Consider the following 23,321-nt stretch of genomic DNA (forward strand, 5'->3'; position numbering starts at 1 on the left):
GGAATCCTTTATGTTCTATGCTCTATTAATCTACACCACAGTGTATGACAGCCAAGGGTTAAAAGCAAATCATTTCCTGTACAGATTTTCTAAGATGGATTCATGACTGATCATTACACAGTGGCTTGGAAAAGATATAACAATTGTAAGCATCAAAGCTTTTTGAGGTCAAAGTGTTTTGCCAAGTTCGCAAGCTTGATGTAGCTGAAAGCCATCGTACACCATGACTCATCAATAGACCACAGGATATTACAAGCGGGGCTGTGATCCGGAATACACTTCCCGAGAAGGTGGTGGAATCAGGAACTCTCCAACATTTAAGAGTCACATGAACAAATACTCGAATTATTGAGGCCTACTAGGATGCGGACCAAGTGCTGGTAAATGGGAATAGTACAGACACATACTTGATAGTTGGATCATAAACGCAGTGGGCTGAGCGGTCTGTTCCTATGTAGTGTAATTCACAGACATACAGTATGGAAACAAGCCCTTCGACATGATTTATTCAGAAGTGATCATTGTCCTTCTGAATGTTTCTGAGACCAGGCCGAGATATAGAAGGCATCTCAAGGCACTGGAAAACTATCACCAATACTATCTTCACAAAACCCTCCAAATTCACCGGAAGGATACTCATAGAGTCATACAGCATGGAACAGCCCCTTTAGTTGGACTGGTCCAGATTAAAAATTCCCATCTAAGCTGGTGTGCTTGTTTCATATCTCTCTGGACCTTTCCTAGCATGAACCCATTCAACATTGTAAATGTACCTACCTCAATCAGCTTCTTCAAACAGCTTGTTCCATACCCTCTGAGTGAAAAGAAAGCCCCCCGCCCCCAGGTTTCTATCTTTCCTCTCTAATCCTAAACCCACAGGATGTCCTCTAGTTCTTGTTTCCCTGAACCCTGGGAAAAAGTGAACCAATCTCACTATCACTTCCTGGTCCAACAGTGCTGCATCGAGGCCCTTGCCTCTCTCAGCCAACACCCTCTGGCAGGCAGTATCGGTCACACGCCCAACACCAGTCTCCTGAAACTCAGCTTGAACTCTGATGTGGGAGGGGGTTACCCGGAAGACAGAACACTATTCAAGCTGATGCTCAAAACTTTCACTCCTGAAAATCCATGGCCCATGAATACTTGAAGTGGGGAAAGAACATTCTGATAACAACCTTGAGGTGATGATTTAGGAGCATGTAGAAGCTTAGGTAGTGTAAGGAGCATGGTAACACACAAACCCCTCTCATTAGTTACGGGCAGGAAGTGCTCTATCAGGCACTTCCTGCCCAACCTGCACTTCCCCCATCAGCTGCATCAGAACCCACAGAACTCTAGTGGAAGTGTGCCATCCTCCAAAACGGGGGACTGCCTAAGAAGAAGTAGTCTGTGACCAACTTAACCACCATCATACTCTTCCCTCGAGCACATAATCAGATCCGTTGGCAATACAATCGCCAGATCACATCATGCAGATCCCAAAGTGCTTCGATAGTCTTGTTGCAATGTGTTCTCTGACATTTCATTCAGATGCTCCCCTATCAATCCAAGCAACGTAGGAAGCCCTATAGAGCAGATATTCCAAATCCCAGAGTTATCCTAAGGACAGGATACCTGCAAGTACTGCAAAATCCCAAACTCAGTTGGAAGACTGGAGCAATCTCCTAGTCAATAGGACTGCCAACTGGACCATCACTGGAGTAGAATTTACTGCTGGGGTATAAACCTGTCTTTGCAGATCAGGCAGGTGTGCAACAGTCTATCCAGGACAACCCCAGAAGTCCCTTTTCCCACTTGATCACCATATCACCTTGGTATCCAGGCATCTGTCAATCTTGAACTCACTCAGCAACTAAACATGCACTGCCCTCTCGATGTAGAGGATTCCAGTAATCTATGGCTCTCTGCCTAAAGAAACATCCCTCCTGAGTGGCCATCTGCCGAGACTATGTGCCAAGAAACAAATAATTTTTCATCATCCTCTCTGCTTCTCCCTCTCAGAATCACCTCAGCAATGCCAAGGAGAAGTGCAAGTGTGATACATTTTTTGTCAGCTAGAAGCTTAATGTTGTGAAAACAGTGCTTCAAGAACTAGTTTGGTGCCTACCTGCAAAGAGTAGTTGATGTCAAGTCTGTCAACGTTGCCATTACTGCCACTTGCAGCGTTTGCATTTTGAATTGAATTCAAATGGAGGCTGCCGAAGGATTACACTGAAAACAATCAACAAGCGTTAGGAGACGTGGTGCCAGACGAGACCTATCGCTCCAAATTAGCAGTCATCACTCACAACAGAAGTGAAACATATTGCTGAATCAATGGAGGAACTTGTGCTTGAACAATGCATTTCTGTCATCATCCTATTCACCATGCTTTGAATCTAATCTACAAACCAAAGTGACCTTTCAAGGTCTGAAGGCAGCACAAGGGTCAAAACAACTTAAGTTTTTTACTGGTATGGTCATGTCAATCATGGTGCCACATTTTAATTCCTTATTTCACATCCATATCTTCCTAAGACAAAGAAGGAGACCTTTCACCCTTTGATCCTATTCTGGCCCATGGAGAAATTCCATTGGTTATTTGTTGAACTAACATGCACTGATTGAGGCTGTTATTTTCTTACCCAAATTCAATACCATAACTTATTGGTTTCCTTTTACATCTTGAGGCAATGCTGTGACTGATTAGAGCAGGAGAATGGGCAAGGGACAAAAAGTGGGAATGCTTAGGAGGTAACTGAGTTGGGATCTTTGTATGCAATAAACGCTGGATAAAGGCAATAGAGAACACCTGTTTCCAATACATTAGGTCAATTAATCAAGAAAGATTTAAATGGACAAATTAATGTGGAACTGAAAGACTACTGCTTCTTCCCAAATAGGCCGTAACGGGATGGTGGTCCATCATTGAGCACAGTAGTGTAGTGGCTAGCATAACACTACTACAGGGCCAGAGACCCAGACCCAGGCTCAATTCCATGCTTGTCTGTCAGGAGTTTGTATGTTTTCCTTTGTCCATGTGGGACTCCCCTGGGTGTTCCAGATTCCTCCCACATTCCAGGGACGTACAGTTTAGTAACATGAATTGGTTGCAAAGGTGTAATTGGGTGGCATAGGCTCATTAAGCTTGAGGGAGCTGTTACCGTACTGTACCTACAGAATAATTAAAACCATTAACACTCATTGCCAGGTAGGTGACTGTCCTCAGTAAGCTCCCACGTTTCTTTCTGCTCATCAACAGAAATGAAAATTAGAACTGGGATATAAAACAGGATGCTAATTTGCTATTATTCATTCGACACCTAATAATAAAAATTAAAATCAGCCCCAAAGAGTAATAAAAAGACAGAATTGCATCCTTATAATAGGAGCAGTGGGAGCCATCACTGAAAATTTTCCTGTGTGATAGAAGTATATGCTTTTACTGCTTGGTGAAAACCATCTCAAATTTTACAGAACTTTTTCTAGTCATTAAGTGAGTTTGCAATGGCAGCAATATGTATGAAGGGCAATATTTCTGCATTAAATGATTTTGACATAGATCACATCTTCATTTCCAGCAAGTTTTCAAATAACATCAATGAAAGACACCTTTACTGATTTCCAGTCACACCCAAGGGATTGTAATCACTTCTTTTATCATCCAAGATGAATTTCAGAAGACCTTTGATAAGGTGCCACACAGTAGGCTGCTAAACAAGATAAGAGCCTATGATACTACAGGAAAGACACTAGTATGGATAGAAAATTGGCTGACTGGCAGAGAATAAAGGGGGTCTTTTCTGGTTAGCTGCTGGTGCCTAGTGGTATTCCACAGGAGTTGGTGTTGGGACTGCTTCATTTCACATTATCTGTCAATGATTTGGATGATGGAATTGATGGTTTTGTGGCCACGTTTTGGATGATACACAGATAGATGGGCAGATATGTTGAGGAAGCACTCCAGGAGAACTTGGACAGATTGGGAGAACGGGCAAAGAAGTGGCAGTTGGTAGTGCAGGGAAGTGTATGGTCAGGCATTTTGGTAGAAGAAAGAAAGGCATTGTTGAATTCTAAACAGGGAGAAAATTCAGAAACCTGAGGTGCAAGGGACTTGAAAGTCCTTATGCAGGATTCTATAAAGGTCAACTTGCACTTTGATCCAGTTGTAAGAAATACAAATAGAATTCATTTCTAGAGGACAAGAATATAAAAGCAAGGGTGTAATGCTGATGATTTATAAGGTATTGGTCAGACCTCACTTGTATTGTGAGCAGCTTTGGGCCCCTCATCTAAGTAAAGATGTGTCAGCATTGGAGATGGTCTAGAGGAGGTTCATGAGGATGATTCCAGGTTGACGTATCAGGAGCATTTTTTTGGCTCAAGGCCTGTACTCATTGGAGTTTAAAAGGATGAGTATGGATAATGTTCTAGTTGAAATTTCTTTGCACAGGAAATTTGCTGTCCTTAAACGTGATTAATGTAAGTGGGAAAGTTTACTCATTAGATTTGTCATTGTGAGGGAGTTGATGGAAAAGTTCTTTAATTAATTCCATTCCTGAGATAAACACCCGTAAAGCTTTTTGACTGCTGCACTTCCTATTACAATCATTTCTAAGTTGTACAAAGGTGTAATTGATTATGAAGTACTTTGAAATATCAAGTGTTGACATGACACTACATTAATACATTGTTTCCTGCACCATTTAATTTCTGTGCAATTTCTGATGGTGGTTCATGGCTTAGACATTCTATTAAAACGTGTAACCTTTGCCAGGATCATGTGATTAATAAACAGAGTTAAAGTGTTTGCGTCAAGCCTTTCGGGTAAGTGAGTTGTGCAGCATCCTTAACTCTGCCTGACACACCCATGCACTTAACAGACTAATATGCAAAAGTCATGGAAAATCAGCAGATGACAGAAGTTGGACTACAGGGCGCATTTGAAACCTTCCTGTGAAAATGTCCAAGAGTTTCTGAATGGGAAGCTCGATGGGCCACTCTGAGGATACAGGTTACTTAAAGGGGAGGGATGTGATCAGTCACCTGCCAGCTCTGTTGGGGATTTGGTCGCGGATTATCGTGGACGTTTCCAAGTGGCAAAGGTGACTGGTAGCAGTTGTTGTGGGGAGTGAAGACGAGCACTGAGTGTGCACCTCATTGCTGAGTGCTTCTGAGCAGGTCCTGGATGGTGTATAACATGACCAGGAATAAGAGGAAAAGGTGCACAGGCTTGTTAGAAAACTCCACAATAGAAGAGAAGACTGCCTATCCATGACCCCGACTCTCAAAAATATGCAGGGAGCAATTCAACAGAACCAACAGATCGAAGAGAGATCCAACTGTGACCATGTCTGATCTGCTCAATCTATGGAAACAAAGGTCATGATATCTTTGATCTGGTGTCAAGAATTTTCCCAGCAGCAGTGGCTAATTTATATCATTATTTCCAAGTATGCATCCCACAGTGGTTCGCAGGACATTGCAGATGCTCGCTATTTAAGTGGAGGGGACAATAAAGAGCAGTAACATTGGGGGTATGCAGATTTGTGAAGTTCTTCAGGCTCTAGCATCCTGTTGCTTTGGGACCCCTGAAGGAACCTAGAGTCCATCTGAATCACAAGAGAAATAAAGGAGTTTCTCCTCATCCTTGAAAATTCTTCCTCTACCCCAGGAAACTGTATGACGTATACACACTCAAGTAATCTTCCACCCACTTACCTTCTCCCTCACGTGGACTCTCCGATTATCTGCCACCTTGAGCTCCTCCCTCTAACTCCACCTTTTAAGTCTGGCTTCTGCCCTTTTCCTTTCCAATCCTGATGGAGGGTCTTGGCCTGACGTTACCTGACCCTCTGGGTTCCTCTACCATTTTGTGTGTGTTGTTCAAGTGATTGCTATAGTGGGTGACTAGGGGTAAGGGCAATCCCCTTAGTTCTTTTCCCCTCACCCTTATTCAGGAACGTGTAGGTGTTTACATTATTTATTGATTCTCAGTGTGGATGTCAATAGAACATAGAACATAGACAGCAGAGGAACAGGATCTTTGGCCCATCATATTGTGCTGAATTAATTAAATTAATGACACCAAATCCCTTCTGGCTGCACATGAATCATATCCCTTTGTTGCCTGCATATGCATGTTTATGTCTATATGAGAGCCGCTTAAACACCTCTGTCACATCTGCCTCCACCACCAGCACCCTGGCCACATCTGTTGTTCCGGAGGAGGTTAGCCACAATATTACTAGGTCTGGAGTCACACATAAGCCAGAGCAGGGAAAGATAATGAACTTCCTTGCTGAAGCGGTGAATAGGTCTTGTGTTCAATGACTCAGCTGTTCCACAGTTGCTGAGTCCAACTTTAATTCCAGGTTAAGTTAATTACTTGACTTTAAACTCCACAGCCACCAGGGTGGGATTTGAACTCATGTCTCTGGATAAATGGTTCCAAACCCTGGCTCTTAGTCCAGTAACACAAACATTACAGCATTTTGTAATGTTTACATAGGCACACATAAGGATTTCTGCCACTCTGAAAATACACGTGTTGCAACTGTATGAGTGCTTTATAAAATTCATTATCAGGGCCTTGGTGTCACTGGCTAGACCAAAATTTACTGCCTACTCTTAATTGAGAAGGAGGAGATGGTGAGCTACTGTAACTTCTTGAACAATTGTAGCTTCTTTGTTGAAAGTGTTGCGAGAAGCTTACTGACTCCCACTCTATGTCATCTATTCTTCATTTCACACTGCCTCTATAAGGACTTTATTCCATTCTCCAAGTTCTTCTGTCTCCAACATTATTGCTGCAGTGATGTAACTTTCTGTACAGGTGCCTCTGAAATACTTTTCTTCTTACTGATCCATGCCTTCCATTCTACCTTTGTAATAAAACTCTTGACTGCATCTCACCTCTGTTCCTCTGGAATTGAACAAAGATAGAATTCCTCTGCTCCTCACCTTTCTACCAACCAATGTCAGCATTCAACAGACCATTCTCTGCAGTTTCTGCCCTTTTTGAAGAAATTCCACAACTAAACACACCTTGCTCTGTCCTCCCCCTGCAGCATTTTGCATGGCCCTTCTCTTCATGACTCCCTTGTCCATTTTTCTGTTCCCACCGATCATCCTACCTTCTTACAGAACTTATACTTACAACTGCATGCAAATGTCACTTCGCTCTTTAAGAAGGGAGGAAGGCAAAAGACAGAAAATTATAGGCCAGTTGGCCTGACTTCAGTGTTTTGAAAGATGTTGGAGTCCATTATTTAGGCCTACTTGGAAGCACGTAGTAGAATAGGCCAAAGTAAGCATGCTTTCCTTGATAGGAAATGTTGCTTGATAAACCTGTTGAAATTCTTTGAGGAAATGACAGACAGGGTAGACAAAAGAAATCAGTAGATGTTGTTTACGTGGATTTTCAGGAGGTCTTTGACAAAGTGCCACACATGAGGCTGCTAAACATGAAGAGAGCCCTGGTATTACAGGCTAGCATGGATAGAAGATTGGCAGAAGGCAAAGAGTAGGAATGAAGGTGGCCCTTTCTGGTTGGCTGCCAGTGGCTAGTAGTGTCCCAGAGAGGTCAGTGTTGGGACAGCTTCTTTTCATGTTATGTCAATGATTTGGATGATGGGATTGATGGATACAAGGATAGGTGGAGGGGCAGATAGTGTTGAGGAAGCAAGGAGTCTGCAAAAGGACTTAGACAGATTAGAAGAATGGACAAAGAAGTGGCAGATGCAGTACAGTAGAGAGAAGTGCATGTTCATGCACTTTAACAGAAAGAATAAAGGTGTGGACTTTATTCTAAACAAGGAGCAAATTCAGAAATCAGAAATACAAATGGACTTGAGATTCCTCATAAAGGATCCCTTAAAGGTTAACTTGCATATTGAGTCAGTGGCAAGGAAGACAACTGCAATGTTAGCATTCATTTTGAGAAGACTAGAATACAAAGGCAAGATAAAATTATTCTGTCTTTATAAGGCATTTGTCAGACCACACCGAATATTGTCAGCAGTTTTGGGCCCCTTATCTAAGAAGGGATGTGCTTGCATTGGAGCGGGCCCAGTGGAGGCGCACGAGAATGACCCTGGGAATGAAAGGGTTAATGTGAGGAGCATTTGATGACTCTGGGCCTGCACACACTGGAGTTTAGCAGAATGAAGAGGATCTCATTGAAGCCTATTGAATACTGAAAGGCCTACATATAGTGGACATGGAGAGGATGTTTCCTCTGTTGGTTGAGTCCAGGACCAGACAGCACAGACTCAGAATAGAAGGGCATCCCTTTGGAACAGAGATAAGAAGGCTTTTTTTTTAGCCAGAGGGTGGTGTACCTGTGGAATTCATTGCCACTTATGACTGTGGAGGCCAGGTCATTGGGTATATTTAAAGCAGGTCCTTGATTAATCAGCGTGTCAAAGGCTATAGGGAAAAGGCAGGAGAATGGGGTTGAGGGGGAATATAGATCAGCCATGGCGGACCAAGGTCAGCAGCGTGAATGGCCTACTTCTACTCCTGTGTTTCATGGTTTTAATACAACACTTCTCTTCCCCACCACCCAGAGACCTAAACAGCTTTTCCAGGTGCACTGCGAGTCACTTGCACTCCTTGTATCTCTAGCGGACTACATTCTGTGTCATCACTCTGTTGTCTACTCTATATCTGAGAAACCAAAAGTAGGTTTGCAGGGCACCTCCATTCAGTCTGCAGGGACAATGCTGAGATTCCAGTTGCCTGGCATTTTAATACCCCATCCCACTCCCACTCTGACGTGCCGATCTCAGACCTACACTGTTACAATGGTGTACAATATGAGCTTGAGGATCCTCTACTTCTTTATCTGGGCACATTGATGCCTTTCGGTCTTCACATTGAGTACCACAACTTCAGGTAACTTGATTTCTATCTGCACCAGTCTTTGATATTGTTTACCGACTTTTTCCTTTTTCTCCTCTGGGAATGAAGGACAAGCCTGAGCTGTTGGGTAAGTCATTGTGCTCTGCATTTTGTAACCATATTCTTTTACCTCTTGTTCTCAGTGCTGCCATTTATTCATTGACCAGATAGCTTTGTATACAGCTTATCCCCATGGACATCCTGGTTAAGAGACACGCCAGCCACCAACTTAATAAAGTTTTGTTTCACTTTTTTTTCAGCTCTGATGAAAGGTGTTTGACCCAAAGTAGTAGCTCTGTTTCCTCCTGAACAATCTGACCTGAACATTTCTAATATTTTCTGTTTTTATTTCACTGTTTCCTGCATCTGCAGATTTTGTTCTGATCTTCATTTTTGATTTGTTATGTCATCCACAAACCTTCTGATCATATCTCCTGCACTGATATCTAAGTGGTTAATGTGCATCACATACTACAAGGGGCCCTGCACTGAACCCTGCTACGTACAACTGGTCACAGACTTCCAACGAGTAAAGCAGTCTTCTGCCACCACCCTCTGCCTTCTAAACTCAAACCAACTTTGGATCAATTAGCCAGCACATTTTGGATCCCACATGCCTTAACCATCAAGACCTTGTCAAGTACCTCACTTAAGTTAAAATGGACAATGCTTTCATCTGAGTTTCCTCCTCAAAGCACTCAATAATGCTAATGAGTCAGTATTTTCCCCACGTAAATCTATGCCTGATCAACCCTGCTTTTCCAAATGCATATAAATTCTCTGTCTTGGGAGTTTCTCCAATAATTTCCTGACCATTGACACAATGCTCACCAGTCTATAGATACAAAAATTATCCCTGTTACAAAGGAATGATATTAGCCAGCCAGCCACCTCCTCTGGCTAAATCACAAACTGCGGGAAACAATCAGCAGGTTGGTTGCATCTGTAAACAAGGAGAGCACTTCAACGAAGAGTTTTTATCTGTGAGATTTCGGATGTCTCTCTGTCCGACACTACTATCATTTTTTTGTACTTTTTGATGCCTGGAACCAAGACTAAGAAAAAAATTACCGGTACAGTTAAAAAACAGTTTCTTGTTGCTGCACGCAGCTTAAGTTCTCTGAGCTGGCTAGCTTATCTAGCCCATGTGGCTTAAACTGCTCAGTAAATTAAAAGACGAACAAGAGAAAGTCTGAAGATGCTGGAAGTCACACAAAATGCTTGAGGAACTCAGCAGGCCAGGCAGCATCTACGGAGAAGAGTACAGTCGTCGTTTCAGACTGAGACCCTTCAGCAGGACTGCAGAAAAAAAAGATGAGAGGTAGAGTTAAAAGATGGGGAGAGAAGGGGAGGGAGAAACATGAGATGATAGGTGAAACTAGGAGGGCGAGGGGTGAAGTAAAGAGCTGGGAAACTGATTGGTGAAAGAGATTTAGTGCTGGAGAAGAGGAATTCTGATAGGAGAAGCCAGAAAGGCACAAAAGAAAGAAAAGGGGGCAGAAGCACCAGAGGGAGGTGATGTTCTCGAATTTTCGGTAATGCCACTCCCTCCTTCATCGTTCCCCATCCCCTTCTCCCTCTCTCACCTTACCTCTTCACCTGCCCATCACCTCCCAGTAGTGCTCCTCCCCCTTTTCTCTTTCACCAGTCAACTTCTCAGCTCTTTACTTCACCCTTCCCCTGTCCAGTTTCACCTATCATCCCCCCCAGCTTTTTAACTCTACCCCTCATCTTTTTTCTCCAGTCCTGCTGAAGGGTGTCAGCCTGAAACGATGACTGTCCTCTTTTCCAGAGACGCTGAGTTCCTCCAGCTTTTTGTGTGTGTTGCAGTAAATTAAATGGTTGATTCTTTTATAGTCTTTTTCAAGTTTTTACTTTTATCCCACTGTAAAACACTTCAAACTACATCATACTGTATATATGAAAAGTGCTCTATAAATAAAGATACTATCATTATAAAAATTTTTTAACATTTTTTCTCAGTTCAAATTGGTAAAACCTACGGTGCGGGCACAGCCAAGCATACTTATTTCTCCATTGCTAGGAACTTTTGGATTATTCTAGTAGTGTTTAGTATTGTGGCTTTCCTAAATGTTGCTGTGTAGCCCTATTTGTTCAATGCAACTGTGTAGTGACTTTGGGATGATGCCAGTTGTAGATATGACTATCAGGACAATGTATACCCTGTCTTTCAATTTCCTCTTATAATTCAGCATATTTCTGGTGTTTATCACCTATTAATTTCTGTATGTTATGTGTGTTTGGAATGGCTTATATATTAAGTAAGTTGTTGTTGCTTGTTTACCCTGTATTATTGTATCCAGACAGTTATATGGATTATGCTGTCCGTAATAACAGATCAGTCATTATATAATTTGTGGTACTCTGACTCTAAACCTGGATCAAGCTTGTATTTATAGTAAGGCATGAATTCTTTTGTCAGTATGTATTTTAAAGCAAGAATTTGGTGAATGACATTTACCACTTAAGACCAGAAGATATAGAAGCAGAAGTAGGCCATTCGGCCCATTGAGTCTGCTCTGCCATTCAATCATGGGCTGCTGCAATTCTTCCAGTCATCTCCACTCCCCTGCCTTCACCCCATACCCTTTGATGCCCTGGCTAATCAAGAACCTATCTATCTCTGCCTTAAATACACCCAATGACCACCTCCACAGTCAGTTATGGCAACATATTCCACAGATTTACCACCCTCTGACTAAAGCAATTTGTCCGCATCTCTGTTCTAAATGGACGTCCTTCAATCCTGAAGTCATGCCCCCTTGTCCTAGAACCCCCTACCATGGGAAATAACTTTGCCATATCTAATCTGTTCAAGCCTTTTAACATTCAGAATGTTTCTATGAGATCCCCCCTCATTCTCCTGAACTCCAGGGAATACAGCCCAAGAGCTGCCAGACATTCCTCATACGATAACCCTTTGACTCCTGGAATCATTCTCGAGAATCTTCTCTGAACCCTCTCCAATGTCAGTGTATCCTTTCTAAAATAAAATAGTAATAGAAATATAATGTAAAATATAAAATAGGAGCACAAAATTGCACACAATACTCCAAGTGTGGTCTTCTGAGTGCCTTATAGAGCCTCAACATCACATCCCTGCTCTTATATTCTGTACCTTTGAAATGAATCCCAACATTACATTCGCCTTCTTCACCACCGACTTAATCTTTAGGAATCCTGCACAAGGACTCCCAAGTCCCTTTGCATCTTTGCATTTTGAATTCTCTCTCCATCTTAATAATAGTCTGCCTGTTTATTTCTTCCACCAAAGTGCATGACCACACATTTTAGAACATTGTATTTCATTTTCCACTTCTTTGCCCATTCCCCTAAATGATCTCAGTCACTCTGCAGGCTCTCTGTTTCCTCAACACCACCCACAGCCAGAATAGAATCCCTTTATTCCCACCCTCTGCTTCCTGCTGATCAACCAATGCTCCACCCATGCTAATAACTTCCCTGTAATTCCACAGGCTCTTATTTTGCTAAGCAGCCTCCTATGCAGCACCTTGTCAAAGGCCTTCTGAAAATCCAAGTACACCACGTCTACTACATCTCCTTTGTCTACCCTGCTTGTAATTTCCTTAAAAAGTTGCAGTAGGTTTGTCAGGCCGGACTTTCCTTTCAACGAACCATGTTGGCTTCAGCCAATCTTGTCATGTGCCTCCAGGTACTCCGTTATCTCATCCCTAACTATCAAACCAACAACTTTCCAGCCACTGATGTCAGGCTAGCAGGTCTATAGTTTCCTTTCTGCTGCCTCCCACCCTTCTTGAATAGTGGAGTAACATTTGCAATTTTCTAGTCATCCAGTACAATGCCACAATCTATCGATTCTTGAAAGATCATCGTTAATGCCTCCACAATCTCTCCAGCTACTTCCTTCAGAATCCAAGGGTGCATTCCATCAGGTCCAGGAGATTTATCCACCCTCAAACTAGTAAGCTTCCTGAGCAGCTTCTCAGTCATAATTTTCACTGCACAAACTTCACTTCCCTGACACTCTTGAATGTCCGGTATACTGCAGACATCTTCCATTGTGAAGACTGATGCAAAATAAGCATTCAGTTCCTCTGCCAGCTCTGTGTCTCTCATTACAGTACTTCCAGCATCATTTTCTATTGGTCCTACATCTACCCTCAACTCTCTTTTACCCTTTGAGGTAGATTTCATTATTATTATTATTATTACTACAGGTTGAATACCCCTTATAATGGTTGAACTGGTAGGCGCTTCAGATCCCTCCAGACTAAGACTAATAGGCACTGGAGAAGTTTTTTCCCTACTGCGGTCACTTTGCTGAACAGTTAACTGCCGGTTAACTGTCGGCTAACTATTACTTGGATTGCACTACCTGTGTGTATAATCTATATTTTCATTTATATTTATCATTATTATTGTTATGAGCAGAGAGACAACATCTACTGGAAGTTAATTCCTTGTATGTGCACAGGTACTTGGCGATTAAAGTCTGATTCTGATTCTGATACGTAATTCCAAAATCCAGATTTTTTTTCAACACTGACATGACGTCATAAATGAAAAATTCCACAAGGTCTCTGTGCACAACAGATAGTTCTGAGAAGTGACCTCACATACAGTATGTAATGAACAGAAGTTAATAAAAAGAAGGAAAACACTGCATAAAGTGACAAATGAAGATCTTGATCGTGTATTGAAAAAGTGGGTTCATCAACGTCAGAGTGAATACATGCCACTTAACAGTATACTGATTATGAGACAGGCAAAGGCTGAAACGTGAAGGCAATTGTGAATACTCAGCACGTAGGTTGCAGAAACTTAAGAAAAGAAAGAGTATTATATTTCAAAGATTTGTGGTGATGAAGCCTCTGCTGAACACGAAGCAGCAGAGAAATTTGTTGATGAGTTTGCCAAGAGCTTCGCTGATGAAAGTCTATCTTGCTGAACTACTGTATCGGTACATACGTGTAACAAGTGTAAGGCGAAGACTGCTTACCTGTAGCATTTAAGTTCAGAGTCGGAAGCAATAGCAGTCCCAAGCTATCTCATTGCATATTCCGAAATCCTAAATCCGAAACACTTCAGGCCCCAAGCACTTCAGACGAGGGGTACTCAACCTGAATGATTATTCTTGAGTGTTACTGACATTGCACTCATCCAGGCAATAAGAGAGCATTCCATCATGTGCATAGGTAATGGCAAAAAATATTTGACTCAAGAGGTGAGTCATTCATTGTAGGATAACCAGCCCCTGACCGGCTCTTGTAGCCATTATATTTATATGACTGGCCAGCTGAATTTCTGATCAATAATGACTCCTAGGATATCAATGGTGGAGGAACCCTTAACGAGATTTGTATTGCTGCTATTTGCTAATGGTACTCGTGGGTGAATTGGAAGAGATGAGTGAGGTCACTGCTGTGCTGACACATTCCCGACATTTACCCCCTTTGCCCTTGAGTACCAAACCCTTGAACCTGTAAACAGATCCGAAATGTAATGTCCCTTAAGGATGTCGATGCTTAGCCAGTTCTCCATTAGGAGCTGAAGTCCTTATGTTAAATTTGTGCTAGTTCAGCATGACGATGGCAAAGAATCGATCAGATGACAAGTGATTAATGCATAGTAAAAAGCAAAAAACGTGGTGCACTTTTTCAATGCAACCAGCTCATCCAAGTGGTGTCTAGTAGAAAATGACATTCAAATGGGACCAGCACAAACAGCCCCTGCAGTGTCATGCATTTAAGGCCGTCGTACTGTTAACTTATTCCTGAGTGTGCCCAGTATCTAGGGAGTGGCAATAGGAAATTATTCATTCTTTATATTATGCTCAATAAGAAGTCTATGTAATTGATCATAGATACAGGGGTGAACAATTTACAAAGACAGAGAATTTCTAGCTTCCTAATTCAGAAAAATAATTCTTGTCTGGTTCCAAAGTGATATTGCCATTGAAAAATTGCAAATGCTGGAAACATGCAGCAGTCTGGCAGCATCTAATTTATGGAGAGAGAAATTCAAATCAAATCAAATCAAGTTTAATTATCATTCAAACCATACATGGATACAACTGAACAAGACAGTGTTCCCCGGGGCCGAGATGCAAAAACATACACGCGCATTCATAATAGAAAAAAAGAACATAGTCATGCAAAATACACATTTTTAGTCCAAGACCCTGTGCGACAAGCCCGCAAATTGATGGTTCCCAGCAGACCAGGGTGTAATTCCACTGATCCAGCACTGAAGGACAGCACCAACATGAGAGGCCGCTCCCAACCAAGCATTAGGGAACTGGAGCTGCAGCTCGATGACCTTCGTCTGATCAGGGAGAGTGAGGAGGTGATAGATAGGAGCTGTAGGCAGGTAGTCACACCAGGGCCTCAGGAGACAGATAAGTGGGTAACAGTCAGGAGAGGGAAGGATAGAAGTCAGAAGCTAGAGAGCACCCCAGTGGCTGTACCCCTTGACAGTAAGTTTGAGTACTGTCTGGGGGGGACGGCCTACCCGGGGGAAGCAACAGTGGCCATGCCTCTGCCACAGAGTCTGGCCCTGTGGCTCAGAAGGGTAGGGAAAGGAAGAGGATGGCAGCAGTGATAGGGGACTCTATAGTTAGGGGATCAGACGGGTGATTCTGTGGATGCAGGGAAGAAACTCAGATCGTAGTTTGCCTCCCAGGTGCCAGGGTCTGGGATGTTTCTGATCATGTCCACGATATCCTGAACTGGGAAGGAGAACAGCCAGAGGTTGTGGTACATATTGGTACCAACAACACAGGCAGGAAAAGGGTGGGAGGTCCTGAAAGCAGACTGCAGGGAATTAGTAAAGAAGTTGAGAAGCAGGATCTCAAAGGTAGTAATCTCCGGATTACTGCCTGTGCCACGTGACAGTGAGTACAGGAATAGAGTGAGGTGGAGGATAAATGTGTGGCCGAGGGATTGGAGCAAGGAGCAGGGATTCAGATTTCTGGATCATTGGAACCTCTTTGGGGCAGGACTAACCTGTACAAAAAGGATGGGTTGCACTTGAATCCTAGGGGTCCAATATCCTTGCAGTGAGGTTTGCTAAGGCTATTGGTGTGAGTTTAAACTAGAATTGCTGGGGGGTGGGAACCAAACTGAAAAGTGATTGGTTCAAAAATAGAGAAAGCTTGGAGACAGTGCAAGAGAGAGGATAGGCAGGTGATAGAGAAGGGATGCGCTCAGACCAATGATTTGAGATGAGTCTATTCTAATGCAAGCTTAGAGTGTGGATCAGTACTTGGAGCTATGATGTTGTGGCCATTACAGAGACCTCGATGGCACAGGGGCAGGAATGGTTACTTTGAGTGCCAGACTTTAGATGTTTCAGAAAGAACAGAGAGGGAGGCAAAAGAGGTGGGGACGTGGCACTGTTGATCAGAGATAGTGTCACAGCTGCAGAAGAGCTGGACGTCTTAGGGGGATTGTCTATGGAGTTTCTGTGGGTGGAAGTTAGGAATAGGAAGGGGTCAATAACTCTACTGGGTGTTTTTTATAGACCACCCAATAGTAACAGGGACATTGAGGAGCAGATAGGGAGACAGATTCCGGAAAGGTGTAATAATAAAAGGGTTGTCGTGGTGGGAGATTTTAATTTCCCAAATATCAATTGGCATCTCCCTAGAACAAGGGGTTTAGATGGGGTGGAGTTTGTTAGGTGTGTCCAGGAAGGTTTCTTGACACAATATGTAGATAAGCCTACAAGAGGAGAGGCTGTACTTGATTTGGTATTGGGAAATGAACCGGGTCAGGTGTCAGATCTCTCAGTGGGAGAGCATTTTGAGGATAGTGATCACAATTCTATTTCCTTTACCACAGCATTGGAGAGGGATAGGAACAGACAAATTAGGGAAATGTTTAATTGGAGTAAGGGGAAATATGGGGCTATCAGGCAGGAACTTGGAAGCATGAATTGGGAACAGATATTCTCAGGGAAATGTATGGAAGAAGTGTAGTAGATGTTCAGGGGATATTTGCATGGAGTTCTGCATAGGTTCCAATGAGACAGAGAAAGGATGGTAGGGTACAAGATCCAGGGTGTACAAAGGCTATTGTAAATATAGTCAAGAAGAAAAGAAGAACTTACGAAAGGGTCAAAAAGCTAGGTAATGATAGAGATCTAGAAAATTATAAGGCTAACAGGAAGGACCTTAAGAATGAAATTAGGAGAGCCAGAATGGGCCATGAAAAGGCATTGGCATACAGGATTAAGGAAAACCCCAAGGCATTCTACAAGTTTGTGAAGAGCAAGAGGATAAGACATGAGAGAATAGGACGAATCATGTGTGACAGTGGAAAAGTGTGTATGGAACCGGAGGAGATAGCAGAAGTACTTAATGAGTACTTTGCTTCAGTATTCACTACAGAAAAGGATCTTGGCAATGGTAGGGATGACTTACAGCAGACTGAAAAGCTTGAACATGTAGATATTAAGAAAGTGGATGTGCAGGAGCTTTTGGAAAACATCAAGTTGTATAAGTCACTGAGACTAGAAAAGGTGTACCCGAGGCTATTGTGGGAGGTGAGGGAGGAGATTGCTGAGCCTCTGGCAATGATCTTTGCATCATCAATGGGGATGGGAGAGGTTCTGGAGGATTGGAGGGTTGCGGATGTTGTTCCCTTATTCAGAAAGGGAATAGAGATTTCCCAGGAAATTATAGACCTGTGAGTCTTACTTCAGCAGTTGGTAAGTTGATGGAAAAGATCCTGAGAGGCAGGATTTATGAACATTTGGAGAGGCATAATATGATTAGGAATAGTCAGCATGGCTTTGTCAAAGGCAAGTTGTGCCTTACGAGCCTGATTGAATTTTTTGACAATGTGACTAAACACATTGATGAAGGAAGAGCAGTAGATGTAGTGTATATGGATTTCAGCAAGGCATTTGATAAAGTACCCCATGCAAGGCTTATTGAGAAAGTAAGGAGGCATGGGATCCAAGGAGACATTGCTTTGCGGATCCAGAACTGGCTTGCCCACAGAAGGCAAAGTGTGATTGTAGACAGGTCATATTCTGCATGGAGGTCGGTCACCAGTGGGGTGCCTCAGGGATCTGCTCTGGGACTCCTACTCTCAGTGATTTTTATAAATGACCTAGATGATGAAGTGGAGGGACATGTTAGCAAGTTTGCTGATGATCCAAAGGTTGGAGGTGTAGTGGATAGTGTGAGGTGGTTCATTTTGGCAGGTCAAATATGATGGTAGAATATAGTATTAATGGTAGTGTGGAGGATCAGAGAGATCTTGGGGCTGCTGCGGAGTTTGAACTCTGTGAGTTAAGAAAGCATATGGTGTGTTGGCCTTCAGCAATCATGGGATTGAGTTTAGGAGTCAAGAGGTAATGTTGCAGCTATATAGGACCCTAGTCAGACCCCACATGGAGTACTGTCACCTTCTAGTCACCTCACTACAGGAAGGATGTGGAAACCATAGAAAGGGTGCAGAGGTGATTTACAAGGATGTTGACTAGATTGAGGTGCATGCCTTATGAGAATAGGTTGAATGAACTCAGCCTTTTTTCCTGGGAGCAATGGAGGATGAGAGGTGACCTGATGGAGGTGTATAAGATGAAGAGAGGCATTGATCGTGTGGATAATCAGAGGCCTTTTCCCAGGGCTGAAATGGCTAGCATGAGACACAGTTTTAAGGTGCTTGGAAATACGTACAGAGGAGATGTCGGGGGTAAGTCTTTTATGCAGAGAGTGGTGAGTGTGTGAAATGGGCTGCCAGCGACAGTGGTGGAGGCGGATACGATAGGGTCTTTTAAGAGACTCCTGGACAGGTACATGGAGCTTAGAAAAATAGAGGGCTATGGGTAACCTTATTAATTTCTTAGGTGAGGAGATGTTCAGCACAGCTTTGTGGGTCGAAGGGCCTGTATTGTGCTGTAGGTTTTCTATGTGTGTATGTTTCGAAGCGCAGAGGCCCCGCTGCACCACCTCCAGCGTCTCCTCACCTGGACTGCTGCAACAGGCAAGCCAGCAGCCTGAGGCCTAGTCCTCACTGCAACTACAGCAAAGCTGCCAGCTCGCTGCCTGTCTCACCACCAAACAAGGAGCACAGGCCTGTGGCAATCAGTGTCCAACAGGGTCTCGCACTGGCAAAAGGAATGTCCAAGTCAAATGTTCCTTGTGTGCTGCTGCAGGAAGTGTCAAGGCACGGTTTTGTGCACTGTTAGATTTCAGGAGATTGAAGAACATTCCCTCACCTGCTGGCTCAATTCCTCACAAATCCCCAGCTGGAGTACCCTTGATGCTGCGATCAGTTACACAGATATGAGAGCTAGGTCTTCCCGTTCACTATGGGGCATTTTTGAGCCATTGACTGGCACAACAGTAATCACTTAGGAGATCCTGGTCATCTTTAGAGCCTGCCGAGAAGCTTCTGGTTCACTGTGCACATGCATTGACAGGGAAAGCAATGATCCCTTGCAATTAATTAGTCTTGTCAGCTGTTGCTAGTACTCTCTTGCCCTTTGTTCGGAGTGCTGTGTACTCAAGTCCCTCTCCAGGGTATTGAACAGAGGCACAGCTGGTCGATCTGCTGACTCACATCTCCAACAAGCTGTGCTCAGTCCCACCCCCCTTCAATGCTATTGGTGTAGAATTTGCACATTTTCACTGCGTTCTTGCTCCAGGCAGCCCGGTGTGCTATGTACCAAAGATAGGCAGGTTGGTAGGTTGAGGTAGCATTATTAGGGATTTGACAGGAGTCAAAAGGAGAATGGGTTGCAGGAAAAACTGTGTGCCAAGAGATTGCTCTGTACAACAGCATAGAGTTGACAGGCTGAATGGTTTCTTCCTCTGTCACATGGAACATAAAATGAAGGGAGCTCTGCACTATCAGAAGAACAATTTTAGGGTTACATCTTCAGGCACTGCAAAGACTTTACAGGAACTTCTCTCTCTACGAGAATTACTGAAACAGATTAAATGGACATTATCTTGGTGTTTTGTAGGAGCTTCTTGCATCTATTATTGGTTGGAATATTTCTGACTTTCACACTGTGGCCATGATCCAACAATGTCATCCATTGGACATGGAGCATTTTAAGATGTCCTGTGGTCATGAAAGACATTCTAGGAATGCCATTTCTTCATTCCATCTTTAACAGCTGAACTTAACTTGGTACAGGAATTTCATCCAGATCAAAATCCCACAAGGAATAACAAAGGAGCAGGTTCAGGTCCGTCAGCTCGTTCTGTCAAACTGCAGCTCATTTTATTAAGCCGGCAGCAAACTCTTCTGAAAGGGCTTGTAGGAAGTTGCATGCTTACTGTATAAAGGATCTAAAAAACCAAGTTCAAGTTCAAGTTTATGTTGTCATCAGCAGGGTATAAATGCCACCAAAATTAGCTTTTTGCAGCAGTAGCAGAACCCATTACAGGACAAGGACAAATGAAAGATAAGATAATTGTTAGTTATCATAAATTATGGATAACTTACACTCTTACCAAATAAAGAGCAAAATAAACACTAGTTCAAAGTTCAAATTTATTATTGAAGTACATCCATGTCCCCTTATACAACTCTGAGGTTCGTTTTCTTGCGGGCAAATCCATAACCATCATAGAATCAATGAAAGACTGCACCAACGGGGTGACAACCAGTGTGCAAAAACAATAAACAGTGCAAATACAAATAGAAAGGAAAAAATAGAAATAATAAATAAATAGACAATAAAAATAACTAAATAAGTAAATAAATAGATAGATAGACAGGTATCAAGAACACGACATGAAGTCCTTGAAAATTAGTCCACAGGTTGGAGGAAGAGTTCAGTGATGGGGAAAGTGAAGTTGAATGAAGTTATCTACTCTAGTTCAAGAGCTTGATGGTTGAGGGGTAATAACTGTTGCTGAACCTGGTGGTGTGAGTCTTGAAGCTCCTGCACCTTCTTCCTGATGGCAGCAGTGAGAAGACAGCATGTCCTGGGTGGTGGGAGCCGCTGATGATGTATGCTGCTTTCCTGCAACAATGGTGGGAGGGCTTTACCCATGAGGGACTGAGCCGCATCCTGTACTCTTCATAAGATTTTCCATTCCAGGCCATTGGTGTTTCTATACCAGGCTGTGATGCAGCCAGTCAATTACGCTGCACACTACATAACTTTGCAAGTTTGTCAAAGTTTTATGTGTCACGCTGAATCTTTGCAAACATCTAAGGAAGCAGAAGCGCTACCATGCTTTGTTTGTAATTGTATCCATGTGCTGGGCCCAGAACAGGGCCTCTGAAATGATAACACCAAGGAGTTTAAAGTTGCTGAGCAAAAGAGAAAAATAGACAGTCCAAGATACAGTAGTGTCAAGACTTTTCAGGTCATTTGAAGATCCTGATAGCAGTGGGGAAGCAACTGTTGCTGAACCTTGAGGTGTGGGTCTTCAGGCTCCTGCACCATCACCTGATGGCACAATTGAGAAGAGGGCATGGCCTGGGTGCATGGGGACCCTGATGATGGATGCTGCCTTCCTGAAACAGCCGTTCTTCTAAATATGTTCTGTGGTGGAGAGAGCTGTACACGTGATGCTAATAGCTTATGTCCACAACTCTGTAGCCTCTTGAGGGCCTGAGTTATAGGGAAAGGTTGAATAGATCAAGATTTATTCCCTAGACCCTGGAAGAATGAGATAAGATCTTATAGAAGTACATAAAATTACGAGAGGCACTGAAGGAGTGAATGATGATGATGATGGCATCCGTTAGTCTCACAAGACCATTGATCTGCACCTGGAAGGTTCTGGGGTGCAGGCCTGGGCAAGGTGTTATGGAAGACAGGCAGTTGCCCATGCAGCAAGTCTCCCCTCTCCACGCCACCGATGTTGTCCAAGAGAAGGGCAAGGGCCGATACAGCTTGGCACCAGTGTCGTCGTAGGAGTTGCCAGAATGAGGTCGAAGGCAACATCGGACTACCTTAGGGACTCCAGCTCCGGATTTGTCCTCAGGGATTACTCCCGAAGCCGTTCCCATGAGTGGGCATGGCCGCAAGGCAGTGGAGGTTTGAAATCAAGGTTTTCCCTCCCTTAGATGGACTGCCTTCCCAGGCTGACGAGCTTCCCAGCCTTTTCCCCCTCAGGTTGGATGAGACTAGAACTAGGGGTCATAGGTTTTGGGTGAAAGGTGAAATATTTGATGCGAAACACCATTGGTTCTACTAATATAAGTATCTGTGACTCAGTAGATGGATATAAGGATAAGAAGAAGTAGAAAGAAACTTGGCTGCTATTGTATTAGACTTGGAAGGCTGAGAGATAGAATGGAGAGCTGGAAATTATAAACTCAAGCAATCTGCGGATGCTGGAAATCCAGAGAAACTCATACCAAGAACTCTGGATTTCCAGCATCTATGGAGGGGAATAAACAATTGATGTTTGAGGTTTATCAGGACTGAAAAAGAAGGGGAAAAGAAGGGGAAAAAGGCAGAATAAGAAGGTGGTGGGGCGGGAAGGAAATGAGTTCAAGCTGGCATGTAATAGGAGAAAGATGACAAGGAAGAAGGTGGGTGTGGGGGGGGGAATGAAGGGAGAAGCTGGTAGGTGACAGGAGGAAAAGGGCTGAAGAAGAAGGAATAAGAGGACAGTGTACCATGAGGAGAAAGAAGAAAGAGGACACCAGAGGGAGGTGATGGGCAAGAGAGGAGGAGTGAGGGGTAGGAGTGGAGCCAGAATGGAGAATGAGAGATAGAGAAGGGGGGTATGGGGAGAAACTACCAGTAGTTAATGGAATTGATGTTCATGCTGTCAGGTTGGAAGCTACCCAGATGGAATATGAGGTGTTGCTCCTCCAGCCTGAGAGATGTCTCACCATGGCTGTAGAGGCAGCAATGGAGAACAGCACTGTGCACAGAGCTACTCCGTCTAGAAGAAGACAACATAACACAGTATCAGAAGGCAACCCTGAGCATTAACTAAACTTCCCAATGCATAATAAACCATGGCCATCTAAAGTTTAATAACAGTGCTAGGATACAGGCAGGGGAATCGTTTAGATGCAAACCTAGTTCTAACCTATTTGCTCCCAATTAACCTTTTCAGGTCTATTAATTGTATTTCTGTGCTAAATATACCCAGGGTTAGTGAGACTGAAGACATGTATGATCTGTAATACATGCACGAAGGTTTTATTTTGGAAATCTGCATAGCTTAATTTTTTATTGAAAATTTGCATATTCTGAGAGTTTAAAAACATTGAAGAAGTATAAACTTATCATAAATCATGGGCCACTGAAAGGTTTTAACATGCTACCCACTGTTTCATTACAAAATCAGTTAAAAGAATCATAATTTATTGCAGCTGGCATTCAAAGTAGTCAAGTGGGATCAAGGCACTAGGTATGATTCTGGGAGTGAAGTCACGTTGTATCTTTGGTGGAAAATCTTTTTATTCACTTAAAGCCCACACGTGACTGGGGTACAA

This window comes from Hypanus sabinus, chromosome 11 (genome assembly GCF_030144855.1).
Source record: "Hypanus sabinus isolate sHypSab1 chromosome 11, sHypSab1.hap1, whole genome shotgun sequence".
Classification (NCBI taxonomy): domain Eukaryota; kingdom Metazoa; phylum Chordata; class Chondrichthyes; order Myliobatiformes; family Dasyatidae; genus Hypanus; species Hypanus sabinus.